We start from the raw sequence: 24,374 nt of genomic DNA, 5'->3' as shown, positions 1-24,374 counted from the left end.
GTGCTCTTAACCACCAGCGAGAGTTCTCCGAGTGGGGTCTTCGGGCCAGCAGCTGCAGCATCACGTGGGGGTGGGCTGGCTCTCTATGCAGTCATGTGACTGGCAGTGTGTTTGACTCAGTTGTTGAAGTGGAGGTCTCGGCAGTCCAAGGATTGTCAGACGCTTGCATTAAAATTTTAAAAAAGCGAAGTTTATTCTAGAAATTGGAGAGAATTCACTAAGCAGCATAGAGGTTTGTTTACATGTTAGTTTGGGATGCTAGTATTTGTGGAATTAAAAAGAATCAGATACTTCTGTACTTTACTTTTAAAATCTGTGTTCTTTAAATCCATAATAAATAGATGCAGTTTGATACTTGGGAACATATAAAAAGGTAATGTTAACTTTTCTGTTTTGTGTTCAAAGTTTTGGTTTTATAAAACCAAATGGATTGAAAACTTATATAAGCATTTGAACATTCAGATAAGTCTAATGATTTTCTATTACTATTTGAATATCTTCATTCCTCTTAAATTCATGAAAATTCTGTGTCTCTGAATAAGCATATAAAAATATTTTGGTCTTCCTTCCCTTACATTCTTATTTTTGTCCTAAGTAAATAACACGTTTTGTTTTTTATTATAAAGAACATTTGTTGTTGTTTTTCAGGTGCCAAGTCGTGTCCAACTCTCTACGACCCCATGAATTGCAGCAGTCTATGCTTCTTGTCCTTCACTATCTCCTGGAGTTTACTCAAACTCATGTCCATTTCTCATCCTCTGTCATCCCCTGCTCTTGCCCTCAATCTTTCCCAGCATCAGGGTCTTCTCCAGTGAATCGGCTCTTCGAGAACATTTCAGTTCAGTTCAGTTCAGTTCATTCGTTCAGTCGTGTCCGACTCTTTGCGACCCCATGAATCGCAGCACGCCAGGCCTCCCTGTCCGTCACAAACTCCCAGAGTTCACTCAGACTCACGTCCATCAAGTCAGTGATGCCGAGAACATTTACTGAACTACAAAAATGTACAACAAGTTAAAATCTTATGTGAATGATATTAATGCTTGACTTTCCACTTCTATCATTATTTCAGTATGCACGGTATTTTTTTTTTAATTTTATTTAACCATGGACCCATATTTAAAAAATTTTTTAACCATGGAACTGATTTCTTGGAATGTTACCTGTAATATATTTCACTGCTAAGGATAAACAGAAAAAACTAGTATACAGTTTAACTTCCCTAAACGGTAGTTTTTGTTTTGCCAAAATTTTATTTCTCTACATATTAATTCACATGATGTTCTGCATAGCTCAGACGGTAAAGAATCTGCCTGCAATGCAAGAGACCAGGGTTCAATCCCTGGGTCAGGAAAATACCCTAGAGAAGAGAATGGCCACTCTTGTATTCTTGCCTGGAGAACTCCATGGACAGAGGAGCCTGATGGGCTCTTACAGTCCATGGGTCACAAAGAATCAGACACAACTGAGCAACTAACACTTGAACTTTTACTCTGCATTTTTATTCAGAATTCATAGTAAAGATGAAATAAATTCAGTGACACACACACATACACACAAAACCCCTGTCTGGCACTTACACTACAATCTACCCTGTGATGCTGAGGCATCGGAGTCGATGATAAAGACATTAGCAACCTGGGTGGCAGATTGGTTGAAACTCAGGGATAGGGCAAGTTGTGACCAATAAAATACACCTCTAAATCCTAAGTGTGCAAACCCAATAATAATATACAATCTGAAATGCACTCCATAGCTGTTGTCCCAGACTTAAAACATCCAGCCACGAAAACAGGTCAGTGAGCTCGGGGGCCCTGGAAATTTGTTCATAGATTTGGGTAACACTGAGCAATATTTCAACATCTGGGCAAATGGTGAGGTCTCCGAGGGGGTGGCGTGTCCCAGGGGGCCATCTCTGGTGACCGAGGCAAAGGCACCTCCCAAGGCAAATTCCTGGGCGAGGGCCGTGTGGTCTGAGGTGGTGTCCTTTCCAGCAACGAGTCCTTCTCACTCGGAGGCGACACTGTGGAGGATCGTGGTGGGCCACTCTCCTACACGGTGGGTGACTCTCCCATGTGACTGTCGGTGGGCGTATTGGTCGGGAGCAGGGTGCAGGCCACCCTGATGTAACCTGGGGGCTTCCCCGAGCACAGAACTGCGTGTCTGCTGCTGCTCCTAGGGACCAATTGTGAGGAGCCCGCCAGGGTCCTCGGGGCTACGTTCAGCTACAGGCCAGGCGGCCGCCCTTCATGCCCTGAGCACGTTTCATCAGCATGGAAAGCACGTGAAGGTCCTGGGCACAGCTCTGTTTGCAGGCCAGGGAAGACCTTACACATGCTGCCTCCTGGGACTGTCCGTTGAGGCACAGGACAGACATGGGAGCACAGTCCCTGGAACCAGATGAGTTTTCTGTGCAGGCAGCCACAGGGCCAGCTGGTGGCAGGGTTCCGCGTATAGGAGTCTGGGGGTGAGTATCATTAGACGCTGCTTCCAGAGGACCAATTGCCTGGAAAGGGAGTCCATCCCTTGCTCAGGGCTGGGTGGTCTAGAGCCCTGAGCACTCCGATAGGGCTCCCCAACCCCCCCCCGCCGCCCCGCTCCTCCACCCTGCAGTGCTGTTGCAGGTGGGAACAGTATGTTCCAGTATTGGATCTGCATGATGGTTGGCTCAAGAGTGTAACCCGTCATCCTAGCTCTGCAAAGTCATTTAGTCACAGCCACGTCGAGCACTGAAGCTTGGTGAGCTTGACTGGGGTCCTGGCTGAGCTGACTGTATATTGATGAACGGCTGAGTGTGCCGATTCCTGGGGAGAAAGCTGTGGATCGTGGGTTACCGCGGCTCTTGTGGGATCTGACCATAGTTTCTGGCTTTCTAATCGTATTCTCATCTCCAAGTTTGGCTCATCTCTACCAAGCAGAGAGTTTCCTTCCCTCTTTCAGACACTCAGACTGTGTCAGGGATTGGGCTCCAGGCAATGATTTTTACTTCCTGTGAGTTCGTAGAGGGTCTGGTTTCATTTGCCACCCTTGTGGCCTCTGTAAACGGGGAGAGCAGCTAGCCTGAAAGTGGCCCCTCTGTTGTCAGGGTTTTGTTTTTTGTATTTTTTTTTATTAATAGTTTTGGCACAGTGGTAAAGAACCCGCCTGCCAATGCAGGAGATGCTGGAGACACGGGTTTGATCCCTGGATCGGGAAGATCCTGGAGAAGGGCATGGCAACCACTCCAGTGTTCTTGCCTGGAGAATCCATGCACAGAGAAGCCTGGCGGGCTACAGTCCATGGGGTCACAGGTTGAACATGACTGAGCACAGAAAAAAACAACACTTAAACTTTTTTTGATGTGGACAATTTTTAAAGTCTTGATCGAGTTTCTTACAATATTGCTTCTGTTTTTGTGTGGTTTTTTTTGGTCACAAGGCATGTGGGATGTTAGCTCCCCCTCCAGGGATGAACCCGCCCCCCTGCATTGGAAGGGGGGATGGGTCTTATCCCCGGGACCACCAGGGAAGCTCTTGTCAGGGTTTTAGAAGAAATGATCTCACACTTGCGCTTACTGAGCGTCTGCCTGGGAGCCACACAGCCATGAGGAGTCACGTTGGATCATCTGCCCTCAATCAGGTCCCCAGTGCAAAGCCAAGGATGAGAAGGTGGAAAAACCAGAGTGGAAGGGGAAGTGGAGTCAGAGGACAGAAGAGAAAGGACCCTGTCTTGGAGGGGTAAAGCTTGTGGATTGCCAGAGACAGGGAAGTGGAACTGGTGGGGGCGGTGGGTCTGCGGGGTGTGCAGGCCGGGGGTGGGGGGAGAGAATCAAGCAAAATGGGGTCCTAGCTTGGTCCATTTCAGGGGTCACTTGCTTAAGGGTGACCTAAGGAGAGTCTCTTTCAGAAGGCTCTCCTGGTAACTTCCTGGCTGTACGGAGGTTAGGGCTCTGTTCACTCACTGCCAAGGGCCCAGGTTCAATCCCTGGTGGGGGATCTAAGAACTAAGATCCTGCAAGCTGAGCAGCATAGCCAAAAAGAAAATGAGGCTGTCCTGATGAAAAGTGAGTGCTCAGGTTAGAGCCAGTAATGGCTGGCGATGCAGAGGGCACAAGACACATGCAGTCAGGGAAGAGATGACTTGTTTGAAGGGGAGCCACTACCGGGGTGGTGCGGAGGGCCCCGGAGTCAGAGGGCGATGGCTGTGGCTGCGGAGCGGTCAGCGGCCCAGGAAATCAGCCCGCCCGCAGGGGCGCTGGGTCTCCGCGGACGCATCTGGACGGCTCCTTTGCTTGCTTTGGCATCAGAAGATGCAGTCCTCTATGGTAATCGCGGGGAGGCAGGGTTCCCCTCCCTTTAACTCAAGTTGCTAAAGTGTGAATTCTCGATGTGCCCAGCTCCCGTGGGCCCACTTCTCAAGTGGGTGGGAAGGGTCCCAGCGGGAGGGGCGTGGAGGGTCTGGTGAGTCTGGGGTGTCGTGTAGGAGGATTTCCAGTGTGGAACCGTTAGCACTTGCGGAAATGGGGATAACCCTGAGCGAGTTGGGATCTCTGCTAATTCCTTCGATATCGGGGTGCCCTGCCCGGGCTTGCCTTTTGTGAGAAAATTGTCCCTTAGCTATGGATCGAACCCCCAGGCCCTTAGCAACAACCCAGGGGTCTGCGAGGAGGAGGAGGCAGCCACCCTACCCCCATCATCACTTGCTCAAGGAGCTCAGGTGAGGAACTGAGTAAGGGGAAGCCACGTCTTCCAGTACTTTGGAAAGGCCTTTGATGTCAGGCATAGCCCTCCCCAGATGTCAGGCGTATGTCAGGTGTGCCCCTCCCCAGGAGGTACCGTTTCCATCTTACCAGAGGGGCTTCTGCAGGAAGGCATCTCTAACCCAGGGCCTTTCAAGAACTTGTGTACAGAGCACATGCAGACTTTGGAGATACTACAGGTCCAGACCATCAAAATAAAGCAAAGAGTGCAGTGAGGTGAGTCACACAAATGTTGGGGTTTCCTAGTGTACATAAAAGCAATGTTTTATTTGTATAAAGTTCTTATTGCCAGTTGCTTAGGTAACAGGTGACAAAGCAGAGTTCTTAAAAGTAATTCAGTTCAGTTCAGTTCAGTTGCTCAGTCGTGTCCGACTCTTTGCGACCCCGTGAATTGCTGCACACCAGGCCTCCCTGTTCATCATCAACTCCCAGAGTTCACTCAGACTCACGTCCATCGAGTCAGTGATGCCATCCAGCCATCTCATCCTCTGTCGTCCCCTTCTTCTCCTGCCCCCAATCCCTCCCAGCATCAGAGTCTTTTCCAGTGAGTCAACTCTTCGCATGAGGTGGCCAAAGTATTGGAGTTTCAACTTTAGCATCATTCCTTCCTAAGAACACCCAGGACCCATCTCCTTTAGAATGGACTGGTTGGATATCCTTGCAGTCCAAGGGACTCTCAAGAGTCTTCTCCAACACCACAGTTCAAAAGCATCAATTCTTCGGCACTCAGCTTTCTTCACAGTCCAACTCTCACATCCATACGTGACCACTGGAAAAACCATAGCCTTGACTAGACAGACCTTTGTTGGCAAAGTAATGTCTCTGCTTTTGAATATGCTTAAACCTAAGGCTGAATCTTGAATACATTATTGAATTGTTTAATGTCCTGATGGCTAGCAGATTGATGGCTACACGTTGGGCATGCTTGTTTTTTTTTTACTTTATTTTTCACTGCAGATTTATTTGGCAGTCTATAGTAAATTTGTAAGCTTACATCAAATTTATGAATAAAGAACCATTTAAAATTTTTAAAAAGTTTTCTACCTGAAACTAACATATTGTAAATTAGCTATACTTCAATTAAAGAGTAAAAAAAAAGTTATGTTTGCACTATAAATAAATGGGCAGTAGCATTATGTCTAAAAAATACTATATATATGCCTTCCTTAAAAACCTTTATTGCTAAAAAATGCTGAATATCATCTGAGCCTTCAGCAAATTGTAATCCTTTTGCAATAGTAACACCACAGATCACTGGTCACCATATCAACTATCGCTGAAAAAGTTGGAAATATTGTAAGAATGTCTGCAACGCGACACAGACACAAGGTGAGCAAATGCTGTTGGAAAGAAATGGCACGTGTACACTTGCTTGGTGCCAGGTTGCCATGAACCTTCACTTTGTAAAACAAAACAAAACAGTGCGATATCCACAAAGCTGCTGCAAACTTCCCTAACCTAGGAAAGGAAATAGGCCTCCAGGTCCAAGAAACCTGGGGAGTCCCAAAGAGGATCCACCCAAAGAGAATCAAGTGTAGCGTTGACATATATGTGTGAGCTAGGTAGTTACCATGTAAACTGGATAACTCCCGGGAAGCTGCTGCAGAGCACAGGGAGCTCAGCTCGGTGCCCTGTGACGACCCAGAGGGGTGGGGTGGGAGAGGGGGAATATACGCACACACACAGCTGATTCACTTTGTTGTACTGCAGCAACTCACACTACATTGTAAAGCAGTTATGTTGTTAAGTTGTGTCTGACTGTTTTGTGATCCCGTGGAGCCCACCAGGCTCCTCTGTCCATGGGATTTCCCAGGCAAGAATGCTAGAGTGGGTTGCCATTTTCTTCTCCAGGGGAACTTCCCGACCCAGGGATCAAACCTGTGTCTCCTTCGTTGGCAGGCAGATTCTTTACCACTGAGCCACCTGGAAAACCCGTAAAGCAATTACACATCCAAAAAAAAAAAACCTCCCTAAGAACACTCTCCATCCACTTTCAAGAAAAAGGGGGGCAAAAATTAAAGATAGTCTTAAAAGCAGCAAGTTATGTACAAAGGAACTCCCAGAAGGCTGTCAGCTGACTTTCTGGCTAATTGGAGGCAGAAAAAGGTGAGGTAGTGGCTGCTCTGGAAAGCCACATCTGAGTTGCACGCTTCTTTGTGAGCTGCACATTCAGAGCATGGTGGTTTCAGCATGATCCAAGGATGGAGATTTTGGCCCTGACATCACGTGCATTGGACACCCGAGCAGGCCCAGCTGGAGGGTCAATGGTCCCAACCAGTTTGAACTTGGCAAGACTAGCTCCATGTTCCTGAAAAACAACTTAAGTACCTGTTACCATAACAACCCTTATGTCACAGATATTACCCGTAGGGGATGATAAAAGGAGTCTCACTACTTTTTGTGTCTAAGCTGTGCAAATCTGGAAGAGTATGCAATTTGCAGGAACATTTAAGGCAAGCTTGGTTATGGGACATTATGTATTAAGCAAATTAGAGTCTAAGGGATCTAACTCTTGAATGCCCTCAGTTTCAGTCTCACTGTGGGAGACATTTTCATACGGAATGCTGTGGACTGTGGTTGTTAACAACTGAATGGGATTCTAGCAGTGTGCTAGTATCTTTCCACTTCTTTTTTTTTTTTGCCGTTTCAACACATTTTATTATATTTCTGTATGCATCTTTCCACTTTTACGATCATTTTGCCATAAAGGATCCATGTTTGAAGACCAAGGTGTAGACTGGGTGGAAGGAAAAGCAAAATGGAGTTGCCATTGCTAAGACAGCCTGGAGGCCCTTTAGGAGTGTGGCTTATGCACATCTCAGCCGGGCAGAATCAGACCTTCTGACCCCTCACGGTCATAATGGAGTCATTCAAAACATCTGCCAGAAACTCAAGATACTTATCAGAGCCTTACCCTAAAATTACTCACCACAGCCTTTCTACTTATCTCCCGGACCCTAAAACAATTTGTGATTCCTTAAGGACAATATTTTCCAGCTTGCGTTCGAGTTGATCACAGTTCTTGCCAGGCAACTTTTAACCTCATGACTTTTTGCGTCTATAAGCGCCGACTCTCTTCCTGTGAACACGCTCTTGGTTTTACTTGAATGTGTAGCTTTTGAATTGGAATTCTTAGAACTCCCAATAAATTCTCTTCTTGTTGCAGCTTCCTGCACTATTTCTTGGTTGACAATTGTGATACTATGATTTACAATAAGAAATATATGTTTGATCTTCATCCCCATTTCTGTACAGAGCTCCTAAGACTTTGTTTTTTCTTTAAAAAATTGAAGTGTAATTGATTTACAATATCATATTAGTTTTGAGTGTACAGCAGCACAGCAATTTTATATATGTGTGTGTGTGTGTGTGTGTATTTATCCTTCTTCAGCTTCTTTTCCCTTTTGGTTATAACAAAATATTGAGTATAGTTCCTTGTACTGTCAGTAGGTCCTTGTTGGTTATCTGTTTTATTTTAATTATTTTGGGGATTCTATAACTTTATTCAACAATCGGCAGTTTTCATCCACCTTAACTGTAGATTTTTCTAAAGTGGTGACAGGCACATAGGTGACCAACATGTAAAGCTTGTTTGATGAACTTTGCTTTTCATTATGTTTTTAGAACAAAAATACGGAGTGCTTTGTGACTTTGCAGGTCTTCCTTGTTCAGGGGTCATGCTAATGTTCTCTGAATCATTCCATTTTTAGTATATGTGCTGCTGAAGCAAGCACTCTGTTTTATATATAGCAGTCTGTTCTTGCCTGGAGAAGCCCATGGACAGGGGAGCCTGTCCTACACTCCATGGGGTTGCGAAGAGTCAGACACGACTGAAGTGACTTGGCACCCACTCGGTGTGTGTGTGTTAATCCCAGTCTCCTAAATCATTCTTCCTTCTGCCCCATCCCTTTCCTCTTTGGTAACCGTAAGATTGTTTTCTATGTCTGTGAGTCTCTGTTTTGAAAATAAGTTCATTTGTATCTTTTTTTTTAAAGATTCCAGGTGTAAGTGATATCATATGACATTTATCTTTCTCTGTTTGGCTTACTTCACTTAGTATGATCATCCCTAGGTCTGTCTGCAAATGGCATTACTTCATTCTTTTTACCTTTTTAGGCCATGCCACGCAGCTCCTGAGATCTTAGGTCTCCAAGCAGGGATCGAACCTGGGCCATCAGCAGTGAAAGTGGAGAATCTTGACCACTGGACCACCAGATAAGTCCTTAGTTCATTCTTTTTTATGACTGAGTAATATTCCATTTGCTGACTGTAGCTTTGTAGTATAGGCTGAAATCAGGGAGCCTGATTCCTGCGACTCTGTTTTTCTTTCTCAGGATTGTTTTAGCTATTCGAGGTCTTTTGTGTCTCCATACACATTTAAAACTTTTTGTTCTAGTTCTTTGAAAAATGCCATTGGTAATTTGGTAGAGACTGCATTGAATCTGTAGATTGCCTTGGGTAATATAGTCATTTTGACCATATTGATTCTTCCAATACAAAAACCTCCTAAGACTTGGAATTTCTGATGTAATGAGAGCCATAAAGGTGTCTTTTGTTAATGGGGTGACTTTCAGAACTCACCTATACTGGGGGGCTGGTTGCCAGGGGAGACAGCCTTGTGGTTAGAGGGTTGGAGCTTCCAGCACTGCCCTCAGTGGGAGGAGAGGGGCTGGAGCTGGAGTTGTCACCGTGGCCCATGATTTAATCAATCGTGTCTGTGTAAGGAAACCTCCACAAAAATCCCAAAGGACTGGATTCAGAGAGCTTCCGGCTTGGTGAACAAGTAGAGATCTGGGGAGAGTGATGACCCTTGAAGGGACGTGGAAGTTCTGCGCCCCTGTCCATAATTTGTGGTCCCTTCTGGCTGTTCCTGAGTTATATCCTTTTATAATAAACTGGTGATCTAGTGAGTAAACAAATTTTATGAGTTCTGCAAGCCCCTCTAGCAAATTAATTGCACTCAAGGGAGGGGGGTCGTGGGAACCTCTGATTTACAGATAGTCAGTTAGAAGCGCAGATAACAACCTGGATTTAAGACTGGCCTCTGAAATGGGGCGGGGGTCAGTCTTGAAGGACTGAGCCCTGAACTGTGAAATCGAATGTAATCTCTGGGTAGACAGTGTCAGAACTGAGGTGAATCTTAGGACATCCAGCCGGTGCCTCCGGGGCCTGAGAATTGTTCCTTGGTGTGAGGAAACCCCCGCTCCCTCATACCCAAGGGAACTGGGTGTGCAGCACTCTCATCTCACCATTGGCTCAGGCCAACTTTGCACAGCAGGAGACGGGTCTCAGGAGTATGTCCATTCAGTGTGAGCTTTCCCAGTGACCCCTGTCGTGGAAGGACAGGCCGGCCCCAGGCAGGAAATGTCCTCGTGAGGGGGAGGCCCTGGAATGAACGCCGGAGCCCTGGGCCCTTCCCTTCCCTCCTCCCCACGGGGGGGCCTGGACACCCGTCAGCCTTTCCCTAGGTGCAGGGAGGCCTCCTGAGGTGAGCTTCTTGGTTCTGCCCTGTTCAGGGGAAGGCCACAGGGCCATAGGATCTGTGGAATTTTGGAGGGAACAAGCTTGTAGCTGGGGTGGATCTTCACGGAGGTTATGGATTTCAGGGTCTTCAGAGATAAGGGCCCGTTGACATTTTTTGGCAGCTGTGAGAACAGCTCAGAGCCTGACCTGCAGATGGGCAACAGCCAGTCAGCTGCCCTCTCTCCTTCCTACTGCACAGAATCTTTTTTTAAAAAAATTCGATCTGAGTATAGTTAACTTACAGTGCCCTGTTTCAGGTGCACAGAAAGTGATTGTTACACATTCACATCGACTCAGTCTTTTGCAGATTATTTTCTCATACAAGTTATCACAGAATGTTGAGAGTTCCCTGTGCTATGCCACAGGTCCTTGCTGGCTATCTTTTCTAAAATTTATTTTTAATTGGAGGATAATTGCTTTATGTCTGCCTTATATGTAGCAGTGTGTGTGTTCATCCCAAGCTCCTGCTTTATCCGAGGCCTACCTGTCCCCTTTGGTAACCATGTGTTTTCCATACCTGTAAGTCTGCTTCTATTTTGTAAATCAGTTCATTTGTGTTATTGTTTAAATTAGAGTCTCATACGATTTTGTCTTTGAAATATGTTACAAAGTGTGATGATCTCCAGGCCCTTCCATGTTGCTGCCCATGGCACTATTTCATTATTTAGGGCTGAGTAACATTTCATTGTGTATATGTACAGTATCTTCTTTATTCCTCTGTTGATGGGCATTTAGATTGCTTCCATATTTTGGCTATTGTAAACAGTGCTGCAGTGAACATTAGGGTCCATGTATATTTTCTTTAAAATTTTACTTTTTTTTACTTTTAATTTTTATTGGAGTAGAGTTGATTTACAATGTGTTAGTTTCAGGTGTACAAGAAAGCGATTCAGTTGTAAATGCACATTTATCCATTCTTTTATTTCTTTACTTACTTTTTGACTGCAATGGTCTTCCTTGCTGCCCACAAGCTTCCCATAGTCCTGGTGAGTGGGGACCACCCTCTAGCTGCCCTGAGCAGGGTTCTCACTGTGGCAGCTTCTCTGGATTCAGCGCACAGGCGCCAGGTCCTGCAGGCTACAGCGGTTGCAGCTCGTGGCCCGGTTGTGGTGCACGGGCAGCAGCTGGAATCTTCCCCCCACAGGGATCCAGCCCACGTCCCCCACAGTGGCAGGTGGATTCTTAACTGGTAGACCACCAGGGAAGTGCATATTCATTTTTTTTATTCTTTCCTCATACAGGATATTACAGAATACTGAGTCGAGTCCCTTGTGCTACAGAGTAGGTTCTTACTACTCACCTATGTTATGTATAGTAATGTGTACGTGTTGACCCAAATCCCTTAATTTATCCCTCCGCCTCCCTGTATCCCCTTGGACAACCACGAATTTGTTTTCTACATCTCTGACTCTGTTTCTGTCTTGCAAATAAGATCATTTGTACAATTTTTTTCCATTCCACATATAAGCATATCATGTTTATATTTCAGTGTCTCAGTTACTTGACACAGTGTGATCATCTCCGGATCCTGCAAAGGGCATTTTTCATTCTTTCCTATGGCTGAGTAATTGTCCGCAGCATATGTGTAGTGCAGCTTCAGTATCCATTCATCTGCGGATGGACATTTGGTTGCGTCCATGCCTTGGCCATTGTAAACAGTGCCACAGTGTAAACAGTTCCCTCGGTGTAAACGCTGGGGTGCCTGTGTCCTCTAGAAGGGTGGTTTTGGCCGGAATAGGCCCTGGAGTGGGATTTCAGGATCTTCTACTGGCTTGGTTCTTCATTTTTAAGAAAGCCTGGATACAGTTCTCCGTAGTGTCTGTTAGTGACTTCCATCCCCAGCAGCAGGGTAGGAGGCTTCCCTTTTGCCCACACCATCTCCAACATTTACTGTTTGTTGATTCGGTGAGGACTGGTGCCAGATGATGGCTTGTTAGAGTTTTGGTTTGCATTTCGTGAAGAATTAGGGAGGCTGAGGCTCTTTCCAGGTCCATGTTTTTTGCTTTTTGTAAGTGTGAGCCAAATTTGCCTTTTGAAGTTGGCCCTGAAAGTTGGCCCTGTTTTAAATTCTTTTTCTATTACTTACAGCAAAATGTATCTTGGGGGGTGGGGTCATTTCACAGGCCTCCTGCAGAAAATGGGCCCATTAGCCCTGGTTTTAAAGCTGTGGTTCCAGTTTACAGCCATAAGGTAGCAGCAGTTCCTCATACCCCACTCAGGGTCCAGGGGCAAAAAGACCCTCAGCAAAAGGTGTGTGCCTGGGTTGTAAACGAATTGCAAAGTGCCAGAGCCAGTACCCAAGGCGTCGAGTGTCATTGCTTCTTGCCCCTTCCTCTTTGTCCCCAGACATATCCTGCTGCTGCTGCTGCTAAGTCGCTTCAGTCGTGTCCAACTCTGTGTGCTGAGGCAGCTGCCCCATCAGCTGTCAGGAGGGACACGAGGGAGGAGACTGGAAGCAGGAAACCTGCCACCAGCAGGTGTGGAGACAGGAAGACTATTGAAAGCTCTTCCAGCCCCAAGCATCCAACATGTTTTGGGTGCCAATGGCTTGGTGTAGCTGTAGGAGGGCCCACCTGGATATGAAGCTCGTGGTCCCATCCGGAGAGGACTGGGCACTCAGGCTCCAAGGGGGTCCATCTTCTGGCACGTCCTCTCCAGATCCCCCAGCCCAGCCAGAGCCCAGCCGTGGAGGTGACACCAGTCCAGGTCACTGAACCGAGGTCTGAGTCCAGCGGTAGCCTTTCATGTAACTTTTATTTTCTGTTGGGTAGAGCGGATTCACACTGTTGTGTTTGGTGGGGTGTGCTGCAGGTTGACTCAGTTCTACATGCACACGCATCTGTTCTTTTCTGGATTCTCTTCCCCAGAGCTTATGACAGAGTGTTGGTAGAATTCCTTGTTCTATCCCGTACATCTTTGTTCAGAATGCTATCGATCTGTGTATTTAGAAGCGTGTATGGTTTATTCCCAAATTCTACCTTATCTCTTTCCCTGCCTTCACCCCTCCCCTGACTCCTTTTCCTTTCGTAACTCTTGAGTTTGTTTTCTAAGGCTGTGAGTCTGTTTCTGTTTGGTAAATCCTTTCACGTGTATCCATTTTTAGATTACACCTGTAAATGATATCATAAGCTATTTGTCTTTCTCTGAGTTTGATCATCTCTGGGTCTATCCTTATTGCTGCAAATGGCATGAATTCATTCCTTTTTTATGGCTGAGTAATGAATCCATTCCTTTTTTATGGCTGTAATAGTCCATTGCATACATGTAGCGTACCCCCAGTATCCGTTCATCTCTGGAGGGAAGTTTTGATTGCTTCTGTGCTTTGTCTATTGTAAATAGTGTCGCATTGAATCATGGGATTCTCGTGTCTTTCTGAAGGATGGTTTGCCTGAGTATAGGCCCTGAGTGGGATTGCAAAATCTTATGCTAGCTTTGTATCTGGTTCTGAAAGGAGCTGCATGATATTCTGCATTGTGGCTGTTGGCAGTTTCCATTCCCAGCAATAGCATTGGAAGCTTCCCTTTTCACCACACCGTCTCCAAGATTTATAGTTTGTGGATTTGATGAGGACGGTAAGCAGATGGTAGCTCGTTTTAGTTGTGGTTTGCATTTCTCTACATATTACAGAGGCAGAGGTCTTTTCAGGTACAGATTTTGTGTGTTTTTTTTTTTTTTTGTAAGTGTGAGCCAAATTTGCCTTTTGACATTGGCCCCGAATGTCTGGCCTGCTTGGAATTCTTTTGCGATTACCTACTGTAGGCTATTTCTCCAAGGCGGGGGTCATTTAGAGCCCCACAGACCTACTGCATAAAATGGGATAAAATGTGCCCATCCCTGTGCTGTGCTCAGTCCTCTCTGATCTTTGCCGCCCCAGGGACTTTAGCCCAGCAGGCTCCTCTGTCCACGGAGTTTCCCAGGCAAGAATACTGGAGTGGGTTGCCATTTCCTTCTCCAGAGAATCTTCCTGACTCAGGGATAGAACCCACATCTCTTGCATCTCCTACATTGGCAGGTTCTTTACCATCAGCGCCACCTGGGACATCTTAGCAAAAGGCATTTTCCTGGGTTGTAAACTAGAGTGCAAAGGGCTAGAACAAACACCCAAGGCAATTACTTTTTGCCCCTTCTAGCCCTCCAGACGTATCCGAACCCCTAACTGCTATGCTGAGGCAGCTGTCCCATGTAGCTGTCAGAAGGGACTCCAGGGAAGGAAGCTAGAAGTGGGAACCCCATCACCAGCAGAGGAGGAGACAGGATGACTGTTGAAAGCTCTTCCATCCCAGAGCATCCAACATTTTTCAAGTTTAAAAGATAGGTGTAGCTATAGGAGGGCCCACCTGGATGTGAAACTTGTGGTCCCATTAAGAGGGGACCAGGCACTCCAGATCCAACGTGGGGGGTCATTAGCTGGCATAGCTTCTCCAGCTCTCCTAAAGTCCAGTCTCAGGAAGCAAGCCTGCTCAGGCCTGAGAGGTGGCTTCCCCCGAGGTCACCCGAGGGGAATGGTGTAGCTACTTGTCTTCGTGTAATCCTTTCGTGTAATTTTTATGTTCTCTTACAGTAGCGTTGATTTACAATGTTGTGTTTGCCTGAGGTGTGCAGCAAGTTGGTTCAGGTCTGCATGTATATGTATCTGTCCTTTTTCAGATCCTCTTCCCATGGGATTGTGACATAGTGCTGTGTAGCACTCCTCGTTCTATCCCATACTTCCTAGTTCAGTATACTTTGTTTCTGTCTATGTATTTGAAAGAGTGTCTGGTTTATTCCCAACATCCTACCTTATCTCTGCCCCTGCCCCTGCCCCTCCCCTGGCTCCATCTTTCCCTTTGGTAACTCCTGAGTTTGTATTCCAAGTCTGTGCGTCTGTTTCTCTTTGGTAAATTCATTCATGCGTGTCCATTTTTGGATTCCTCCTATAAGTGATATCCTGTGGTATTTGTCTTTCTCTGACTTAGTTGGATCATCTCCAGATCCATCCATATTGCTGCAGATGGCATGATCTCACTGTGCGGGCGCAGGAGGGCCTAGAGGAGCTATCCCACGTTGAAGGTCAGGAAGGGCGGCGGTGACGAGATACCCCTCGTCCAAGGTAAGGAGCAATGGCTGAGCTTTGCTGGAGCAGCTGTGAAGAGATACCCCACGCCCAAGGTAAGAGAAACCCAAGTAAGACAGTAGGTGTTGCAAGAGGGCATCAGAGGGCAGAAACACTGAAACCATACTCACAGAAAACTAGTCAATCTAATCACACTAGGACCTTGTCTAACTTGTCTAACTCAATGAAACTAAGCCATGCCCGTGGGGCAACCCAAGATGGGCGGGTCATGGTGGAGAGATCTGACAGAATGTGGTCCACTGGAGAAGGGAATGGCAAACCACTTCAGTATTCTTGCCTTGAGAACCCCATGAACAGTATGAAAAGGCAAAATGATAGGATACTGAAAGAGAAACTCCCCAGGTCAGTAGGTGCCCAATATGCTACTGGAGATCAGTGGAGAAATAACTCCAGAAAGAATGAAGGGATGGAGCCAAAGCAAAAACAATACCCAGCTGTGGATGTGACTGGTGATAGAAGCAAGGTCTGATGCTATAAAGAGCAATATTGCATAGGAACCTGGAATGTCAGGTCCATGAATCAAGGCAAATTGGAAGTGGTCAAACAAGAGATGGCAAGAGTGAATGTCGACATTCTAGGAATCAGCGAACTGAAATGGGCTAGAATGGGTGAATTTAACTCGATGACCATTATATCTACTACTGCGGGCAGGAATCCCTCAGAAGAAATGGAGTAGCCATCATGGTCAACAAAAGAGTCCAAAATGCAGTACTTGGATGCAATCTCAAAAACGACAGAATGATCTCTGTTCGTTTCCAAGGCAAACCATTCAATATCACAGTAATCCAAGTCTATGGCCCAACCAGTAACGCTGAAGAAGCTGAAGTTGAATGGTTCTATGAAGACCTACAAGACCTTTTAGAACTAACACCCAAAAAAGATGTCCTTTTCATTATAGGGGACTGGAATGCAAAAGTAGGAAGTCAAGAAACACCTGGAGTAACAGGCAAATTTGGCCTTGGAATACAGAATGAAGCAGGGCAAAGACTAATAGAGTTTTGCCAAGAAAATGCACTGGTCATAACAAACACCCTCTTCCAACAACACAAGAGAAGACTCTATACATGGACATCATCAGATGGTCAACACCGAAATCATATTGATTATATTCTTTGCAGCCAAAGATGGAGAAGCTCTAAACAGTCAGCAAAAACAAGACCAGGAGCTGCCTGTGGCTCAGACCATGAACTCCTTATTGCCAAAATCAGACTTAAATTGAAGAAAGTAGGGGAAACCACTAAACCATTCAGATATGACCTAAATCAAATCCCTTATGATTATACAGTGGAAGTGAGAAATAGATTTAAGGGCCTAGATCTGATAGATAGAGTGCCTGATGAACTATGGAATGAGGTTCATGACATTGTATAGGAGACAGGGATCAAGACCATTCCCATAGAAAAGAAATGCAAAAAAGCAAAATGGCTGTCTGGGGAGGCCTTACAAATAGCTGTGAAAAGAAGAGAAGCGAAAAGCAAAGGAGAAAAGGAAAGATATAAACATCTGAATGCAGAGTTCCAAAGAATAGCAAGAAGAGATAAGAAAGACTTCTTCAGCGATCAATGCAAAGAAACAGAGGAAAACAGCAGAATGGGAAAGACTAGAGATCTCTTCAAGAAAATCAGAGATACCAAAGGAATATTTCATGCAAAGATGGGCTCGATAAAGGACAGAAATGGTATGTACCTAGCAGAAGCAGAAGATATTAAGAAGAGATGGCAAGAATACACAGAAGAACTGTACAAAAAAGATCTTCATGACCCAGATAATCATGATGGTGTGCTCACTGACCTAGAGCCAGACATCCTGGAATGTGAAGTCAAGTGGGCCTTAGAAAGCATCACTACGAACAAAGCTAGTGGAGGTGATGAAATTCCAGTTGAGCTATTCCAAATCCTGAAAGATGATGCTGTGAAAGTGCTGCACTCAATATGCCAGCAAATTTGGAAAACTCAGCAGTGGCCACAGGACTGGAAAAGGTCAGTTTTCGTTCCAATCCCAAAGAAAAGCAATGCCAAAGAATGTTCAGACTACCGCACAGTTGCACTCCTCTCACACGCTAGTAAAGTAATGCTCAAAATTCTCCAAGCAAGGCTTCAGCAATATGTGAACCGTGAACTTCCTGATGTTCAAGCTGGTTTTAGAAAAGGCGGAGGAACCAGAGATCAAATTGCCAGCATCCGCTGGATCATGGAAAAAGCAAGAGAATTCCAGAAAAACATCTATTTCTGCTTTATTGACTATGCCAAACCCTTTGACTGTGTGGATCACAATAAACTGTGGAAAATTCTGAAAGAGATGGGAATACCAGACCACCTGACCTGCCTCTTGAGAAATCTGTATGCAGGTCAGGAAGCAACAGTTAGAACTGGACATGGAACAACAGACTGTTTCCAAATAGGAAAAGGAGTACGTCAAGGCTGTATATTGTCACCCTGCTTATTTAACTTATATGCAGAGTACATCATGAGAAACGCTGGACTGGAAGAAGCACAAGCTAGAATCAAGATTGCTGGGAGAAATATCAGTAACCTCAGATATGCAGATGACACCACCCTTATGGCAGAAAGTGAAGAGGAACTAAAGAGCCTCTTGATGAAGGTGAAAGAGGAGAGTGAAAAAGTTGGCTTAAAGCGCAACATTCAGAAAACGAAGATCATGGCATCTGGTCCCATCATTTCATGGGAAATAGATGGGGAAACAGTGGAAACAATGTCGGACTTTATTTTTCTGGGCTCCAAAATCACTGCAGATGGTGACTGCAGCCATGAAATTAAAAGACGCTTATTCCTTGGAAGGAAAGTTATGACCAACCTAGATAGCATATTCAAAAGCAGAGACATTACTTTGCCAACAAAGGTTCATCTAGTCAAGGCTATGGTTTTTCCTGTGGTCATGTATGGATGTGAGAGTTGGACTGTGAAGAAGGCTGAGCGCCGAAGAATGGACGCTTTTGAACTGTGGTGTTGGAGAAGACTCTTGAGAGTCCCTTGGACTGCAAGGAGATCCAACCAGTCCATCCTGAAGGAGATCAGCCCTGGGATTTCTTTGGAAGGAATGATGCTAAAGCTGAAACTCCAGTACTTTGGCCACCTCATGGGAAGAGTTGACTCATTGGAAAAGACTCTGATGCTGGGAGGGATTGGGGGCAAGAGGAGAAGGGGATGACAGAGGATGAGATGGCTGGATGGCATCACTGACTGGATGGACGTGAGTCTGAGTGAACTCCGGGAGTTGGTGATGGACAGGGAGGCCTGGCGTGCTGGGATTCATGGGGTCGCAAAGAGTTGGACACGACTGAGCGACTGATCTGATCTGATCTGAGCAGTCCCTTGGCATATCTGTAGCCCATCTCTGTGTCCATTCGTCTGTGGATGGACGTTTTGGTTCCTTCCACTCCGTGGCTATTGTAAATACTGCCGCAGTGCATGCTGGGGTGCACATGTCTTTCTGAAGGATAGTTTTGCCCAATTTAGGCCCTGGAGTGGGATTGAGGGTCTTAGGCTAGCTTTGTCTGTGGTTCTGAAAGGAGCTGCATGATGTTCTGCTCTGTGGCTGTCAGCAGTTTCCATTCCCAGCAGCAGCGTAGGAGGGTTCCCTTTTCTACACGATGTCTCCTAAATTTCTTCTGAGGACTTGGTGAGGATAGTTGGTTATAGTTGTGGTATGCATTTCTCTAAGAATTCGGGTCTTTTCAGGTCCCGATTTTGTGTTTGTTGGTAAGTAGGAGCCAAATTGGAGAAGGCAATGGCGCCCCACTTCAGTACTTTTGCCTAGAAAATCCCATGGAGGGAGGAGCCTGGTGGGCTGCAGTCCATGGGGTCGCTAAGAGTCGGACACGACTGAGCAACTTCACTTTCCCTTTTCACTTTCATGCATTGGAGAAGGAAATGGCAACCCACTCCAGTGTTCTTGCCTGGAGAATCCCAGGGACGGGGAAGCCTGGTGGGCTGCCGTCTATGGGGTTGCACATAGTCGGACACGACTGAAGCGACGTAGCAGCAGCCGCAGCAGGAGCCAAATTAGCGTTTTGAAATGGGCTCTGAAAGCCAGGCCTGTTTGGAATTCTTTTTCTGTCACCTGCTGCAGGATGTTTTCCGGGAGCGGCGGTCAACTAGAGCCCCACAGCCCCACAGGCTTCCTGAGGGGAGTATGCCTGGTTTTAAACCTGCTGTTCCAGTTAATGGCCACAAGGCGGCAGCACTTCCTCATGCCTCTATCGGGGGAACCAAGGCAACCAGAGCCTTAGCCAAAGGCATGTTCCCGGGTGGTGAATCGGAGAGCAGAGTGCCAGAACACACACCCACGGTCTCGAGTGTCATCACTTCCTGCCCCTTACTCCTAGCCCCTCGGTAATATCTGAACCCCCAAATACGTGCTGTGCTGAGGCAGCTGTCCCACGTAGTTATCAGGAGCGATTCCAAGGAAGGACACTGGAAGTGGGAACCCCACCAGCAGAGGTGGAATCAAGGACTGTTGAAAGCTCTTCCAGCCCAGAGCATCCACCAGCTTTTGGGTGCAAAAGGCTTAGTGCAGCTGTAGAAGGCCCCACTGGATGTGAAGCTTGTGGCGCCATCCAGAGGGGAGCAGGCACTCCAGACCCAAGGGGACGGTGGTTATTGGCTGGCATGTCCTCCCCAGCTCCCCCAGCTCGACCCAAGTTCAGCCTTGGGAACCCAGCCTGGTCAGGCTCCAGGGAAGTGACTCCTGCCCAGTCACGGAACTGGAGGGGAATAAAGTAACCGTTTGTTTTCGGTTTTATCCTTTCATATAATTTTTACTTTCTATTGGGGTAGAGCTGATTTACACTAGTGTTTGTTTGAGGTGTACATCAAGTTGATTCAGTTCTAGACTTAGGTGTATCTGTTCTTTCCTGGATTCTCTTCCTATAGAACTCATGACGGTGTTGGCAGAGCTGCTGGTTCTGTCCCACACATCCTTGTTCAGTATGCTTCGTTTCTATCTACCTACCTGTGTAATAGAAGCATGTGTGGTTTATTCCCAACATTCTACCTTATCGTTATCCCTGCCCTCACCCCTGCCCCAGCCCCTTCTTTTTCTTTGGTAACTCTGAGTTTGTTTTTCTAAGTCCGTGAGTTTGTTTCTGTTTGGTAAATTTGTCCATGTGTATCCAGTTTAGATTGCACCTGTAAGTGATATCATAAGCTGTTTGTGTTTCTCTGACTTAGTTTGGTCATCTCCAGATCCATCCATATTGCAAATGGCATGTTTCCATTCCTTTTCTATGGTTGAATAATACTCTATTGCATACATGTAGTGAACCTTCAGTATCCATTCAACTGTGGATGGGAGTTGCGATCGCTTCTGTGCTTTGTCTGTTGTAAATAGTGCCGCAGTGAATCATGGGATTCTCGTGTCGTTTCGAAGGACGGTCTGCCCGAGCATAGGCCCTGAGTGGGATTGCAGAGTCTTATGCTAGCTTTGTTCTTCGTTTGAAAGGAGCTGCATGATGTTCTTGGCTGTTAGCAGTTCCCATTCCCAGCAATAGCGTTGGAGGCTTCCGTTTTCACCACACCCTCTCCAAGATTTATGGTCTGTGGATTTGTTGTGGTTGTGGTTTGCACGTCTCTATGTATTATGGAGGCAGAGGTCATTTCAGTTCCGGGTTTTCTGCTTTTTTGTTATGTATGAGGCAAATTTGCCCTTTGAAAATAGTCTGGAAAGTTGGCCCTATTCACAATTCTTTTTTGATTACCTTCTGTTGTATACTTCTCGGGGAGCAGGGGTCATTTAGAGCCCCACGGGCCTGTTGGACAAAATGTGCCCATCCCTGTGCTGTGCTCAGTCATGTCTGATCTTTGCCGCCCGGTGGACTGTAGCCCTCCAGGCTCCTCTGTCCATGGGATTTCCCAGGCAAGGATACTGGAGTCGGCTGCCATTTCCTTCTCCAGAGGATCTTCCCGACCCAGAGATCGAACCCGCGTCTCTTGTGTCTCCTGCACTGGCAGAGCCGTCTACCACTTGTGCCACCTGAAAGTGAAAATTGCTCAGCCATGTCTGACTCTTTGCGACCCCATGGACTATGCAGTCCATGGAATTCTCCAGGCCAGAATCCTGGAGTGGGTAGCCTTTCTCTTCTCCAAGGGATCTTCCCAACCCAGGGATCGAACCCAGCTCTGCTGCATTGCAGGTGGATTCTTTACCAGCTGAGCCACCAGTTCAGTTCAGTTCAGTTCAGTCGCTCAGTCGTGTCCAACTCTTTGTGACCCCATGAATCGCAGCACGCCAGGCCTCTCTATCTATCACCAACTCCCAGAGTTCACTCAGACTCACGTCCATCAAGTCGGTGATGCCATCCAGCCATCTCATCCTTCGTCATCCCCTTCTCCTCTTGCCCCCAACCCCACCAGCATCAGAGTCTTTTCCAATGAGTCAACTCTTCCCATGAGGTGGCCAAAGTACTAGAATTTCAGCTTTAGTATCATTCCTTCCAAAGAACACCCAGGACCGATCTCCTTTAGAATGGACTGGTTGGATCTCCTTGCAGTCCAAGGGACTCTCAAGAGTCTTCTCCAACACCACAGTTCAAAAGTATCAATTCTTCGGTGCTCAGCTTTCTTCACAATCCAACTCTCACATCCATACATGACTACTGGAAAAACCATAGCCTTGACTAGACTTCTTGCCCCTTACTCTTCATCCCCAGTCATATCCAAACCCCCCGCCCAATGCTGCTCTGAGGCAGCTGCCCCAGTAGCTGTCGGAGGGAGCCTAGGGAAGGAGGCTGGAAATGGAAGCCCTGCCACCAGCAGATGAGGAGACGGCATGACTGCTGAAACACCTTCCAGCGCAGAGCATCGAATACTTTTTGAGCGAAAGGCCTGGTGTGGGTGTAGGAGGGCCTGCCTGGGTGTGAATCTGTGGTCCCACCCAGAATGGACCAGGCGCCTCAGATCTGGGGGGGTGGGGGGCTCATTTACTGGCACCGCAGCCCCTCAAGCTGACTGAAGCCCAGCTTGGGGAAGCAAGCCTGCCCAGACCCCAGGGCGCTGAGTCCAGCCCTGGGCATCAAAACCAAGGGGAGTAGCCATTTGTCTTCGGCTTTATTCTTTAATGTAACTTTTATTTTCTGTTGGGGAGGGCTGATTTACAATGTTTAGTTTGTTTGAGGCGTACAGCAAGTTGATTCAGTTCTGCACATACGTGTGTCTGTTCTTCGGATTCTCTTCCCATAGAGCTTGTGACTGAGTATTGGGCAGGGTTCCTTGTTCTACCCTGTACATCCCTGTTCAATGTGCTTTGTTTGTATCTGTGTATTAGAAGTGTGCGCGGTTTATTCCCAACATCCTACGTTACCGCTGTTCCCGCCCCTGCCCTTCCCCTGCCTCCTTCTCTTCCTTTGGTGACTATGAGTCTGTTATCAAAGTCAGGGAGTCTGCATCTGCCTGGTAAATTCGCTCCTGTGTATCATGTTCAGATCCCACCTATAAGTGCTATTTGTCTTTCTCTGACTTGGTTTCATCATTTCCAGGTCCATCCGCAGGGCTGCAAACGACATGATTTCATTCTTTGAATGGCTGAGTCATAGCCCATTGCAGACCTGTGGCACACCTCCAGTATCTTTTCACCTGCAGATGGGCGTTTCGGTTGCTTCCATGCCTTGGCTGCAGTAAATAATGCTGCAGTGACGGTTGAGGCGCACGTGTCTTTTTGAAGAATGGTTTTGTCCAAATATAAGCCCTGGAGTGGGATTTCAGGATGAGATGCCTGCTTTGTTCTTCCTTCTGAAAGTGGCTACGAGATGTTCTGCATTGTGGGTGTTAGCAGTTTCCATCCCCAGCGGCAGCATACGAGGGTTCCCTTTCCCCACACTGACTCTAGCATTTACAGTTTGTTGATTTGCTGAGGGCTGGTGCCCATTGATAGCTCATTATAGTGGTTTGCATTGCGGTTTGCATTTGTATATTATGGTTTCTAAGAATGAGGGAGGCTGGGGCTCTTTTCAGGTCCAGGTTTCTGTTTTGTCCTGTGTGAGCCAAAATTTCCTTTTGAAATTGGCCCTGAAAGTCAGCCCCGTTTGGAATTGTTTTCCTGTTACCTACTGCAAGCTATTTCTCGGGGAGTGGGGGTAGGGGAGGTGGAGTGGGCAAGGATGGGTGGGGGAGTGAGGAGGGGTGGGGGTGGGCTGGCGGCATTTGGTCTCTGCGGGTCTCCCCAAGAAAATGTGCCCAGGAACTGTGGTGTTACAGTTGCTGCTCCGATGAACAGCCAGAAGGAGGCAGCACTTCCCATGCCCCACTCCTGAACTGGGCGAGCAGAGCCTCAGGAAAAGGCACGCTTCTGGGTTGTCAACTAGAGAGCAGGGGGCCAGAACAAACACCCAGGGCCTTGAGCATCACTGCATGTTGCCCCTTATTCTTCCTTCCGCAGACATAACCCACACGCTGAGTGCTGTGCTGAGGCAGCTGACTTAGAGCAGCTCTGAGGAAGAGGCTGAAGTGGAAACCCCACGGCCGGCGGACGTGGAGACTACCGACACTAGTTTCCGTGTTGCTGGCAATTGCGTGGTTTATTCTTTTTTGTGGCTGACTCATGGTCCATTGCATACACGTAGTACATTTAGTATCCATTCATCTGTGGATGGGCATTTTGTTTGCTTCCCTGTCTTTGCTACTGTAAATAGTGCTGCAGTGAAGGCTGGGGTGCGCGTGTCTTTTGAGGATGCTTTGCTTGGGTATAGTCTTCAGCGTGGGACTGCAGGGTTTTATGCTAGCTCTGTTTGTCATTTTCACAAGAACCTGAATGATGTTCTCCGCAGTGGCTGTTAGCAACATCCATTCCCAGCAGCAGCGAAGGAGGCTTTCCTTTTTCCCACACCTATTTCAGCTTTTATTGTTGGTAGATCTGGTTATGACTGGTATCTGGAAATGATTGTTATCGTTTTGATTTTCATTTCACTAAGAACCAGGGAGGCTGAAGTTATTTTCAGGTACTTAAAAAAAATTTTTTTTAAGTGTGAGCTAAATTTGCCTCTTAAAATTG

At 46.7% G+C, this 24,374-nt stretch overlaps 1 non-coding gene across 1 annotated transcript; it reads right to left on the bottom strand.

Moving 5' to 3' along the window:
* Positions 1–8,362: 8,362 nt before the first annotated feature.
* Positions 8,363–8,469, bottom strand: LOC133231230 (U6 spliceosomal RNA). Its single transcript, XR_009731104.1, has one exon. It is a non-coding gene; the product is annotated as a U6 spliceosomal RNA (small nuclear RNA).
* Between the last annotated feature and the right edge of the window lie 15,905 nt (positions 8,470–24,374).

The sequence above is a fragment of the Bos javanicus genome, chromosome 18 (assembly GCF_032452875.1).
Source record: "Bos javanicus breed banteng chromosome 18, ARS-OSU_banteng_1.0, whole genome shotgun sequence".
Classification (NCBI taxonomy): Eukaryota; Metazoa; Chordata; class Mammalia; order Artiodactyla; family Bovidae; genus Bos; species Bos javanicus.
The sequence above is the reverse complement of the archived record's forward strand: the minus strand, read 5'-3'. Positions and strand labels throughout refer to the sequence as shown.